Here is a 14484-nt window from a genome sequence, read left to right on the forward strand (position 1 = left end):
ATCGTTTTAGACCGTGCCCCAGCTGAAATATAGCCTTAAGATTATTTTATCCAATAAATAAGAAAATATACAAAATTTATTGCAATTTACTAGAAACAAAAAAAAACATTACAATACTAACTTACTACTTAAATTTAATTTATAAACATATGTGTTTATGTGCTTTAATGTGGTGCATAATATATACTGTTAAATTGTTAATATATTTCACACCCTGCATGTCTCGTTGAATTGATGACTGGCTTCATACGTTCACAAAAGTACACATGTAGCAATGCGCTACTTTTGTTATTCTATGTCCGCACACAATATTATCATGTTCTTGCATAATTTGGCGAACATTCTTAGTCATTTCACGCCCCGCATACTCCGTATCGAATGACTGGCTGGGAACAAAAGTCTCACGTAAGTGCATCACAATGTCATAGATATGCATAGTAAATTTAATATAATTACGCTAAGAAAACTTTACCCAGTCAGGTGTGTTAATTAATTTTACTGCTCTGCTACGCACGTGTGGATAATATCGACGATGTTGAATAAAGCCTTCGTCTGTGAAGATACACATTATTATACTTAACCAACGATTAAAGATTGTGGTTAATCAATTTAATTTTTTTTTATGGAGATTCAATAATTCTCAAACTCAAGATCTTTTTTCTTGGGAATTCGAGATTGTTGGATCGATTTATTGATAGCCGTCGAGAATTCTCGCGAAATATCTCTACGTCTTTTTTTAACAATCAAATCTATCATCAGAGATTCTAGGCTTTTTTTAAATTTTTAATTACCACAAATTTGTGTACCGGCGAATTTAGAAAATGTAGTTCCGGTTAATTTGCACAGTTTTGTTTCATATCGATAGTTTTTAAGCTTTCCATGCCTAATTTGTTTATACCGGCGAAAAAGATAATCCGTTTCAGTTGAAAGTCAAGTGCTCTTTTTTACTTATAATTACTTTAAATTAAAAGTTTTCATTTCAGATCAAATTTGTTATTTTATTTAATATGCGATATTCACAAGTTCTGGGTATTTCTCGAGAATTGTCGAGGCGAGATTTCTTAATCACAACCTAGACTCGTTACTCACTATATACTTCATTGGATTTTAGGATGAAAATTTAATAATAAAGAAAACATTCGGAGCGGTGGAACTCTACAAATTTTCCCGGGTAAAACCCCAATGCACCACTGCTCCGAGATCCGGTCCAACGCCTTTCCTACAGCATATTAGGTACTGAAAATGTTTATTTTTATGGCGATCGCATTGATTTGTCTCGTGCCTGGCAAACCTGACAGTCCTGACACGAGGGAACGGTTCTGAACTAGAAGAGGTCATGGCTACGACCACTTAGACAATTGACAGGTGCATATAAATTTATATTCGTAGGCGGCTCTCGTGGTGCAATGGGTAAGGCGCTGGCCTTCCGCCCGAGAGTTCTGGGTTCGATTCCCGGTATCCCCACAATATTTATGTGTTTTTCTCAAAGCCTGGGTGTTTGTGAATGTTCAAAAAATTACTAACAATCACCTTGTACGAAAAAGCAAGGACATGGTTATTAATAATTCTAAAAAAAAATCGTATTCGTTGGGACGTCGGGAAGGATTGGAAACCATCCCTCGTAAAAGCAGGCAAAAATGTCCCAAGAGCAGAAAGTACATACACGATTCAACAGAGTGAAAAGCGAGCATGCCTTGAAGAAAAGCGGTCGGAAAATAATCATAAATCGTTTTATTAATTTATTTTGACAATATTGCATAATATAATTTGTACCGAACCAAAACATTCATACAACCATGTAAATGTAGCTTTAATCACATACTACACTATATTTTGCTATATCTCCCATCGAAGAACAGACTATTTTTTTATTATTGTATCTACATAAAACTATTATAGCAACAGCTAAATAACCAATAGTTAGATGACGCGTCAAACATGTGTGTATATGTAATACATACTATACTGTTATAAAATATTTTTAGAATGATATAGGACATGAATCAATAAGTAAATTTATGACTGACCGAATTCTCATATTATTTTGTTCCATTGTTAAATATTATAGCAAGGGAGGTTTTATATAAATAAATAAGGGATACCTTTTAGATTAAGTACTGATTAGACTAGATTTATTGTGTAATTTTAAGAACTAGTTGTATTCCCACAACGTTGTAGAGGGTGTAATAATATGAAGTGTAATGTTCATATCATAAAATCGATAGTTTATGATGTGTTGCTGGAACATTTGCTATATCCACATATACCGATTATTATATCCCTATATTCTCACCCGAGACCACTATGACCCGAGCCAGTAAAAGGATTCCATGTATGTGGTAATAGATGCCTGTGCAGTGTTGGACCTATATATTGAGCATATAGTTAATGAAAGGAGGACTTTTGTTTCCGACCCCATACAGATAAGTTATGTTAAATACCTGATTTTACAGTAATTGTCAATTAATTGAATCCAATAAAGTATTTAAATACGATAAAATCGTTAATTACTAATTTTGGATAATTATAACAGCCTGGTTAAACCGTGTTATAACATTATGTAGGTACTTAATATAAGTGCCAAATATGGCGGTCTGTTTTTTAAATTACTTAGGTAATTTTTCTGTGTTTAATTTAATTTAATTTAAACACGCTTCAAACGTTTCATAATTTTACTGTTAAAGGTATTAAAAGCCCTATTGTTATCATCCAAACTCTTTGATTCTACTTAACATTTTAGAATTGGTGGCTTTTGAAAGTGAACTACGCAATTTGTTATACTTCGTGAAACTTCGTTCGCTTTTTATGAGAGTTTGTGGTAATTTGTTCCCCATCTTATTAGGTAGTTACCGACATAATTTTATGTGGTCGACTGGATGGTCGATACCGCGTTTCCTTATACACATTTTTTTTTATATTCATGCCTTTTTAATGCTTTACGTGCATTTTATTACGGCGTGTATTTAATGGTCTTTGTAGATTGCATCTCTTGCTTCGCCCAGGGTCGGATGAGGGCGAAAATAAATAAACAAAAACAATTTTCAAGCGTACATAAATTTTTGAAATCACTTAAAATGGCCAGTTACCGTTCCGTGCTTCTGGAACATATGGAGCGAACCGAACGCCGGAATAGAAAACTGGAGTGAGATTATAATTTATGAATGTTATTTTACTTTAATAAAACTGCCAAAAACTTCGGAATACCGCACAGAAGGCGTATTACTTTTTGGTATTGTTTTATTTTTCCAATGATGCTATGTTCTTTGGTCAAGTAAATGAAAACTGATATTTTTTTCATTTTAAGACTTTAAACCCGTAATTTATCATTGTTAACCCAGAAAATAAGAAAAACAATCGGATTTTTTTTTGCACTAACCATCAAATAATATTATCGCAATACTTTGGATTAATTACAAACGAAAGGGTTCATAAAAAATAGTAAATCTCCACACTTATATCGAAATTCTAATACCATGTATATTAATTATCTATTGTTTATATAGATTAATACACCGTTTACACGTGCATGGATTTACTGCTGATAGTACGTATTATCGCGGCCACAACAAAACAATGCACGTGTAAACATATATTATCGTGCAAATTGCAAGATTGCATGCATTTATTAAAAAAGTTCAGAAGCTTACGAATTTTCACGCGACGATCGGACTGCGCGATATCTGCGCCTGCGCAGTAGAACGATAGTGGAAAACCTGCCGGTAAAAAAACGAACTACACCGCGCAGATACTTATTTTGAGGTTAACCGATTTTCACGACCTGTCAAATAGTACCATAAAATAACAACATCGCATCTCGATAACTCTTGAAGAATGAAATTGGCGAGACGGTGAGAACTTTCACGTGTCAACAGTAAATTATAATCGCGATAGTTTAAAATACTGACTATTGGTGCAAGTAAGTCCATGTACATGTGCATGCGCTATTATACTAAGAAAATTTGAAGAGAGTATTTACATATTTCACCGTTTACATGTAGGGGTTTAAATCGTTGTATTCATACTAGCGGAAGATTTCCATATACTTAGTTATCACACACATCTTTTTGTAGAAATAAACACAATTGCATATTATTTAATATAATGCCTATCATCATATTAGGATTTGCTATACCCGATTCCCGGGATCCCAATCGTTTTGCAGATCCTGAAATCCGGTATTGAAAATGCTGGAAACTCTTTTATATGATTTTCATTTGAAATAATTTATTTCTGTCAACCAATCTTTAACATAAAGAATTCGTCCATTTTTCCTTCGTACAAACTAAGCAAATTTAGAACCGACTGAAATTGATGGTGATGTAGTTATTACACGGATGTGATGTTCATTAAACTGTGTTTTTTTGAATTGCACTCATATAACTGAATGCTTAATAAATGTTATAATTTATAATTCATGAACGGTACCTATTTGCAATTTATGAATTAATTAAATTACACAAGTAATTATTTTCTGCCGTATGGTATGATCGTCTCCACATCATAGATAACAGACATATACCTATATATATATATATACATGTATCTTCACATTGACGGTTAATTCTGATTGAATTCATTGCCATGGTAATGACCCGGCTAGAAATGTATAAGTCAGTGGTTTTCAAACTTATTGATTTCACTGCGCTCGTATTTATGAGCAGCATAAAGAAAAATTTCTACTCAGAATCATGCTCGGGGAGAGCCTTTTTTAAAAACTTGAAAAAAGTGCATTTTGAAAGAATACCAGAGTCAGGCATTATGGGTTTTTTCTTCGAGTCAATTAATGCTAATTTTTGATAGTATATTTTCTTTTTGTAACATTTCAATGAAAATAAAGTAAGTACCTATAAATGGAGTTTTGATAGAAAATACAGGGATACAATACTACTGAATAGTCACCAGAGCGATAATATTCAGCAGTTTAGTTGTTAGGCATTGCTCGGAGAAAAAGAAAACAGCCTCCGAATCATTGCACATCTATCACTGTGATCCTGCTTGAGCGGTTATTATTAGAGCGGTTGTTAATTAAGTAGCCCTTAGGAATTTCTTGCACCGCACACTTTGAATTCCACTGATATTAGTAATTGCTTGAATGATTTTTTGCTTCAATTAGAAAATCGTTCTCATATAAATAGGTCTACTAATGCGATAAGCATTAGGTTTTTTTCATTATCAAAGGTGGGTTACTGACAAACTTTGAATCCATATTCTAAAGTTGTCCAAAAATAAATAAATTTATTGTAGCGGAGTCAAGGTTCCATTAAAAATAAATAAGTTAGGCTTAATCGTTATTTCTACTCCAATCACGTGATAAAAGTGATATTCAATATATCAAATCTTTTACGAGTTTCTTTTACTAGGATAGGTACGCATTTATTTGACTTAGCTGGAAATAACAAAAAGAATGTAGTCAGTAATGGATGTTACAAACATCATTGCTTACTTCAGATACATATTATTTATTACATTTAATGCCCCACATGCCCAACGTAGTTCAAAATGTAGGTTTTATGGTATTTTCAAAGCATTGGCCTGAACATTCCTTAAACATTGAAAATAATCTATTTATATAATTTTGAAGCCTTATTATCATTTATATTTATTTTAAACATTTAATGACTGCATAAAGTATTTTTATTACATACTCGTAACATAGTATTCTTTTAAACCTCTCGATCTAATGTTTTAGAATATAGTCATATTTCAGTACATCCATGTGCAGTGGTGTTAAGATTTTTTAGATTTTTTAGATTTATTAATTTTTTAACGCATTTATAAAACCATTAGTAAAATTTATGTTGACATGATTGTAGTGAAATATTTACGATAAAAATATATTTATAATCGCTGTGATCCCAAATTTGACAAGAATTAGGCATTTTATTATTAAAAAAATGGGCAAGATTACCACATTTGAAAATATTTCTAAAGATACTGATTATAAGCTATGTCTTTGACCATTCAAACGTGATAAAACATCCTACGAATAACGATTGTTTTATAATAATTATTGACCTAAGAATAAGGTAGTATTTTTTTTAAATACGCCATTTCTATTGGCATTTCCCAGTGGTTAAGCTACATCATACGGCCGTAGCCATAAGTTGACAAATGATAACTGAAGTAGTGAGTAAGATCATGTTAACGCGCGTGTTTGAACATGTACCTAAGTTCGGCTTTTTTCTTCATGAATATTCTGTCTCTTTCTAACACGACAAATCGTGTAAAAAATGCAAGCATACCCCCCTAGTCACTAAATATAATGCAAGGGTGGGAGACAGCTGGGGAACGAGTTGATGCTACTAGTGAGTGAATTACATTAATTTTATGTTAAATTTTTTTAATTAAAACTACAATAATTTTCTTTAATTTTCTTTAATTGTCTTTACATAAAGTAACTATAACACATTGATCTACTTTGAATATTATTTTAAGATATTTTTTTCTAAGGATGGGATAGGGTTCCCCGAAAAAACTTATAATTCTAAGGGTTCCGTGAGTCGACAAAGTTTGAAGACCACTGCTTTAAGGGTCGGATAATAAGCGTTCTTGATTGGATTGGGTTATAAAAATGAAGACAGAATGGAATTATATTAGTTTTCTACTTTTTGCAGTTTTTGTTTGAAATATATTATTATTTTCTCATATTGATCTGAAATTCGTATCAAAATGCAAGCGTTCAACAAACACCGCCGGATACCGCTTCAATGAAATTGATATTTTTCACGAATCGTACCTCAATTTTTTTTTCGCTTTTCATTCCGTAATATCTTTCATTTGCAAGTTATTCCCGCTGTTTCAGGAGGGGGCGGAGGGTTGCTCCGTTTTAATTAAGCCTGCGAACCTTTGAGGTGGTTTCGCCGCCCTCTACATCAAAGGCCCACGGTCGGCCATCGAAACATTTTACTCTGTGGCAATATTGGGTAGGTACCCATCGATTCTGCGTGCTCTCAGCTGTTTCGATACTCTGGGACCTGCAGAGCAGCCCATTGTTGGGATTTGTCCAACAACTTCTGTAATTAATTTATCAGAGTAGATACTAAATTATTCGTCCTTACATTATTATGAAAAATGTTTAGGACACTTAATAATATTTATTGTAATACTTTTTTTTATTGACAATGTTAAAATTCAGTTACGGTCAGTCATACTCATAAACAATACGGCGTTTAAAGCTGTTAATGTCAACTGGGAACATAAATGAGAAAATTAAATTAATTTTATATGCATTTAAAAACTTCACACTATTGCCGTCCGCATCTGTGAAAACATGTAAGTATTTCAATACAATTATTAGAATCACTCACACAGTCAATTCAGTAATTTATTGAATGTGTAAATGTTATTAAGATAAACACTGAAACTAGAATTTATTTTCAATGGATGCTATTATTATTAATAATAGATCCATATATTGAGCATTTAGAACACGAAACGTGGTCGACTTGTACGAAAACTAAAACATTCACATTATAATGTAAATGTAGTCTGTGAAAGGACAAGACAACCCACGTCGAATAGTATATATGTTAAGCCGAATGTGCGAAATTGAATATTACATGAAATGGGCAAAATTTTGCCTAAATCATGAAAAATGCAAGCCCGTTGTCTTATTCATGAATTAGACAAAATATCTGGAGAGTGCGTGAAATCGGCAGTAATTTTTCTGCCTACTTCATGTCTTGGACAAATTAGATAGTAGCGCTACGGTGGTATTTTTTGCAACTAAACTAAATGTGTGAAATGCTCGTGGATTGGTCAAAATATACGTTTATTATCTATGGTCGAAATAGGTGGTCGCGCTCCGGTGGTATTTTTTGCAACTAATCAAACTAACCAAATTTGTGTCAAATGTCATTGATTATAATATAAAAATATACCAATCAATAACTAAAATGACGTTCATGTCCATTTACTATGCGCAAAAAAACTAGAACTATAATATGATAACGGATGAATTTTATTAAAAGATATTTTCGCGATTTGATTCGTGCTTGGGTATCGTACATGCAATGGTCGATTGTATTGTTGACACTTGTTAGCTAACCTCAAAATGGACATTCAGTTGAATAATTCAGAATTTCAAAACCTAACATAACCTAACCTAATGACACACACATGATTTTCCGCCCCTGTGGGGGGCGCTCCCATAAGGAGTAGTGCTCCCCAGCCGCTCGGTCTGACCCTGGTAGTCAATGTGCCACCGGTGGAATGATGATGACCCTCGACAAGGCCGAACAAAAACATACGAAATATGACATATATGTATAAGTCCCGCAGTTTGCTCTGGCAGGTCCCGCTACTTTCCAGGGTGAACTGCGGATGTATAAGTCGGTCACGGACCATGTATATATAAGGTAAAGTGTTATAGGATTAAATTTGAATTAGATATATATTGGATAAAGGGGTTAATTAAATTAGATTAGATGTAATATAAGATTTGATTTGTTATTATAATAGGTATTGTAAATTGTAAATTAATATGTAATGCAAGGGTTAACGAGGTAATAAAGGGGGACTTATGGATGGGCGTTAGTAGTATATAGTAGTTAAAATAATTAAGATAATTAAGGAATTAATGTAATTTAAGTAATATTAATATTAATCATATTATGTACATCGATATCGCTATATGTTTGGTTGATAGTCTGACATCCGTCAACCTTATATAAATGTGTAGCATATGGCGGTATCGGTTTTGAATTGGTAAGAAATACGACCACCCCTAACAGATAAAAAGGCAAGATTATTAAATCCAAAGTCAGTCTGTTTTGTGGGTTCCGGGCGACGCCTTGTTGCCTCGGGACCCTTACGATCTCGTCTGCATAACTAATTAGAAATAATTAAGTTAATGTTAAATAATTAGTTAATAATAATCAAGTTAATTTTTAAATAATAATATTCGAATTAATTTTTAATTAATCAGTAATAAATGTGGTTATTTTTGTGACTTCGGATATTAGTTGACTCTTGTTTATTGAGTCTTCGAACTGTGAACTTCGAATATTAATTGATTTGACTTTTCTTTTTTCTTACTAATTGTGGTGTATGGATAATAACAATAAATCGAGTTTCTTTTAATTATTATAAACTTTGGGACTTTCGATACCAATGTGAATGATACTTTTGGACTATAATCCTTGATGAAGGAATGCCATAAGGCCAAACATATTCTAATAACAATAAAATACGAGTTCTGAAGATTTCATCTGGTGTTTAATTGACTTTGTGCCCCGTGACTTCTTGGTTACTCCACGTCCATGAGGTTCCTGCCTGTTCCTCCACATTAATGAACCTCCACTTCCAAGTGCCTGAGCTAGTCAGGAAGTCGGAGGCCTTCACTAACCCAACCTAACCTAATAATATTATATTATGTCCAATTATAACTAATAAAATCATCCGTATTAAATTTACTTTTTCTGCTGTCATGTTGACAGTTTAAGAATTCCATGCCCTGGCGACTTCATGTACTCGGCAGAAAATTTACCTTATTCATGAATAAGGCAACAGGCTTGACTATTACATGAATTAGCCAAAATTTAGCCCATTTCATGTAATAGTCGATTTCGCACATTTGGCGTAACATATACACACTTTGATAAACCGAACCTTATTGTGAATATTTATATGAACAATCATAAAAATCTCGTATGTTATACGTAGGCAGTTAAATTGATTGTTACTTAATATTAACTTGTCTAGATATGAAATAAACTAGGTTTTCAGTGAGACGTCCTATTCAACCGTGGATTTGTGTTTATTGTGCTGTACTTATCATTGTGGCCAATGATTGGAGCAAACCGTAAAATGGCATCAACTGTCCTCGTGAAACACCTGCGTGGACTTGACCACCTCAACATATTCATTGCATATCGATGCGATGTCACTAGAGCTGAAAAATTTAATCGTGTTAATATGCACATAATGCAAAGTGGAGAGGTCGGAGTATCTTGTATGTTGGTAGCAGTGGCGTGCGGTATCATTTAGTTGTCGGGCTGCTGTTGAAAAAATACATATCCATACTATTTATTCAACCAGTATTTCCTACATCATCTGTATACTTATGTTTTTGTAACTAATGCCGATGAAGTGGCATAATGCCAAGTATTGCGGAGATATTGATAATAATATGGATTGTACAATAAATATTATATATACATATTAGGTACCTACTTTATCGATTATTTATGGGGATGCTCTGCACTTACAGTATAAATTAACCGTACACCACTGGTAAGTAGGTACTTCTTCTTCCGCCATGTCCGCTCCTTAGTTGGAGCACATGGGTACAACACTACAAGAATCTCGGCCACTCTCAGTCTTCTTGAAACTTCCCAGGTCATGGTTGCATCCCGTAGCTTCGCTGTATGTATACTCTTCGGATGGTGTTTAGCGGTATGCCGAAATCCTGTTGGCTTGAGCTTGAAGAACCGCTGCTAAGTCAGCAAAGAAATTTTCTGCCTCAAGAGGCCGAGCTATCCTCTTGCTCTACCAGTTTACCTGGTCAGCTCTCATATCTCCGCATTACTATACTTACTATTAAGTTATACCACAGTACGCCTGGTATCTATCACTAATTAGGTAGTTATTTAGTAAACATAATACTACTTTAATAATACTAGGTACTGGGTAATAATATGTTGGGGGTGACGTATGTGTGGAGATGAGGATTAATGATGTGAGATATGATGAGCGTTGCATGAGCGGAGTATGAAGACTTTAGTTTCTGGCGAAGATGGCGAGTTTATTTACTGATTGAGAAGTACAGTTTGCATAGGTACAATAATATAAGATATACAACTATAATCGAGATACGTAGCCCGAGGCTCGGTGATACTGAATGACTGATATGGAGTGACTGTTACACGATCAAAATAAAAGCTGAGTGAGATATTCATTCATTCGCGATATCCTATTTATTCAACTACTCAAGATTGCATAATGCTGACACTGAGTATCCCATGCCTTCAGTGAGAAAATAATTTTTACATAATAAATATTAATACATATTACTTATGTAAAAGTTCTTATTTGCAAATGGTAGTTAGATTCATGTGAAAATTGTATACTAAAAATGTATGTACTGAACAGTCTTATTTTCGCCGTCAACGTTTCTCACTGAGTAAGCATTAACCGATACGCTGACGGCCTGTGAAAAATGTATAAATAATATTTCTGCGATCGATTCGCATGTCACGGATTTTGCTGACAATGCTTGTTCTCACAGGACTCATATTATCTGTATCCCCGAACAAAATTATAACATTTTATTGAAAAACCACATACAACTTCAGCAAAATGCCACTCGATTTATTGAAGACATTTTTTAAAAAGTTTGTATAGATTATCTCTCACTTTTGTAGGTTGTCCAGTTTTTCGACCACACCCCTCGATTAGTCCTTTGACAAAAAGATTATTCTTCTTCTTATTGTGCCATCCCCTAGCGGAGGTCGGCCACCATCAAGGCGATCTTATATGTGTCGTCTGCTACCCGGAACAGTTCGGTGGAGCTGCACTCGTACCAATCACGGAGGTTCTTAAGCCACGAAATGCGGCGCCGTCCTCTGCTACGCTTCCCATTGATCTTTCCTTGAATGACAAGTTGGGGAATGCTGTATTTTTGTCCTCTCATAATGTGGCCGAGGTATTGTAGTTTCCTGGTTTTGATACTACGTAGAACTTCTCGGTCCTTCCCCATTCGATTGAGAACTTCAACATTTGTCACCCGGTGAGTCCAAGGAATTTTGAGGATGGGTCTATATAGCCACATCTCGAAAGCTTCAAGTCTCCATGACATCTCTTGGTTTAGCGTCCATACTTCCATACCGTAGAAAAGAATTGAGAGCACATAACAACGTACCATACGCAGTCTCAGACCTAGGTTAAGATCTCGATTGCTAAGGAGGCGTCTCATTTTGAGAAAGGCGCTCCTTGCGATCTCAATTCTAGTTTGTAGTATCTTGTATTTCCTGAGACTGGTCCCATTTCTCATTGACCCATGTACCTAAATATTTATAATGGGTCACACGTTCGATTGGTTCGCTGTTAATGACAAAATTTGTGTTGGTGTCTGGTGTCGCTGTTTTTCATACTAGTAAAGATTATTAACCACTAATCTAAACCGCATTTGTACAATCTATCATGTTCAAGATTGTTAGACACTTTTTAACAATAATTATTCCACGTGCATATTTTAGACATGAAAATTGACTATTTGTGACAGATAATATTTAAAATTTATCCTTTGATTTCTTTATGCATGCCAAGTACAAAAACTCGTGATGCGAATATAGTATTGATTGGCTAATTTATTTCCATGCTCCAGCAATTATTGTTCCTTCAATTAGTTCTCATTTGAGTCGTCCCTGTTAACCCGCCACCGGCGGCCAGGACCTCTCCAATTAGTACCATGCATTCAAATCTAATTGACCCAAGACGTTGCACGCCATCTCCGCAGTTCCAATGTCAACGCTGTACCTAATATAGGAATGCACCTCGCGTGCCAACTGCGAATAATTTCACTTAGTGCTAAGTATTTCAATTTGACGCCAATGGTTGTTGACTCGTTTAATCGTTAAATAACGTGACAAGTACGTACTTAATATCTGTACCTCAGAGGCAGACGGATGCAACTCCATTTTTGGGGAAAATGATTTTTTTTAAGAATTGTCATGCTAATTATTTATTAGAGGCAGAGAGACGGAAGTCCTAGTCCAAGATATGCATAGAATAAAGATGCAAGTGCCATACCTACCTTAGAGGCAGAAGGATGCAAATCCAATAATCCACTAAGATAAAATTCTCTCAAACCGTCTGCAATATGTACTAGACGAGAACCAGCCAGGAGAACGAGCTTTAGAGGAGGATACAGCACTATGGACCATATCCAAGTCATCAGAAAAATCAGAGCGGTAACATGAATACAAGCTGCCGCTATCCATGGGTTTTATAGACTATGAGAAAGGGTTCGATTCCATAAAGAAATTTTCAATACTCGATGCACTCAGAAATCAAGGAATCCCCGGGCGCTATATAAATATTTTCAATAATATATACAGTAGCGCAACAACATCTCCATAAACCATTGCGCATTTCTTATCAGCAAATAAGTCCGACAAGGTGATACAATATCACCTAAACTATTTACAGCTACACTTGAAGACTTATTTAGAGAACTTGACTGGAATGACGCGGGTCCCCATAAATGGAGAATACGTGAGTCATCTGCGCTTTCCCGATGACAATAAATAGTAGTTTGCAAGATTCAGAAGACCTCCAAAGCAGAATGCAGGAACTCGCTGGAGTAAGCAACAAAGTAGGCTTGAAAATAAATGTCTCAAAGAAGAAAGTCATGTTCAACTGCTTTGCGGGCCAAAAAGAGATCCTCATCAATGGCATTCAGCTCGAACAGGTGAAAAACTACATCTATCTGGCACAACAGTTGTCTATAGCTGGATGTATATTTGATGAAATTGTTCGCAGAGTAAAGCTAGGCTGGAGTGCTTTTGGCCGCCTGAATAATTTCTTCAAAAATGACCTCCTACTGTGCCTAAAGTGCAAAGTGTTCAACCAGTGTGTACTTCCCGTAATCACACGCGTGTGAAACACGGACCCTAAGTAAAAGAGAGATCCAGAAACTTAGAGTAGCACAACGTGGAATGAAGAGGTGCATGCTGGGCATAACGCAAACGGACAAATAGAAGAATGAGTGGATAAGGGAACAGACAAGGATTAATGATGTGATAGAGTTTGCTAATAACCTCAAATGGAAATGGGCTGGACACATAGGTCGAAGAAAGAACAATCGTTGGACAAATTTATTCATCCAGTGGTATAAAAGAGGTACAAAACATCCGCAAGGTAGATCTAGAGGCCGCTGGATCGATGAAATGATAAAGTTCTGCGGAAAAACTTGGCAACGCAATGCACAGGGACGAGAGAAGTGGAATCAACTTGGAGATTAGCGAGGCCTTCATCCAGCAGTGAATAGATTCAGGCTGGTGATGATGATGAATACATAATAAAATTTAAAAAAAATGTGTTTTGCTTTGTTATATTTATAACTATATTTTTTTAAACTTATAATTTGTTTTATTTTGGTTAGGTAAATAAGATACAAATCCACATTTAACAAAATATCTTTAGAGGCAGAAGGATGCAAATCCACACACGTTTTTCATTTTATTTTTTTTAGATATAAAATTGTATTATATTTATTCCTTTCTTACATATTCCAGAAGTACTTTAATTGAATTAGAATAAAAAAAATAATGATCATTATATGTATATTTTCTTAGAAGTTATGAATATTCGTTTAAAATAAAAATTGTTTTTTGGCTCCCTGAACAATTGAGTATTTGGCAATTGCATCCGTCTGCCTCTGAGGTACAGATATTATCGACTTTGTTTCCACTAATATCTAGTTGAATCTTCGGAAGTATGTACTTATGCAGACGTTTGTAAGTACTGACATTATTGCATTAA

General features: G+C 34.7%; 1 protein-coding gene across 1 annotated transcript in view; it reads left to right on the forward strand.

Annotated features, from left to right (window-relative positions):
* Syn1 (Syntrophin-like 1) overlaps nucleotides 1-14484 on the forward strand; it is a 266471-nt gene that overhangs the window by 22007 nt on the left and 229980 nt on the right. The window lies entirely within an intron of this gene.

The sequence above is a fragment of the Rhyacophila brunnea genome, unplaced genomic scaffold, assembly GCF_057557595.1.
Source record: "Rhyacophila brunnea isolate RB1 unplaced genomic scaffold, BYU_Rbru_1.0 scaffold_11, whole genome shotgun sequence".
Lineage (NCBI taxonomy): Eukaryota > Metazoa > Arthropoda > Insecta > Trichoptera > Rhyacophilidae > Rhyacophila > Rhyacophila brunnea.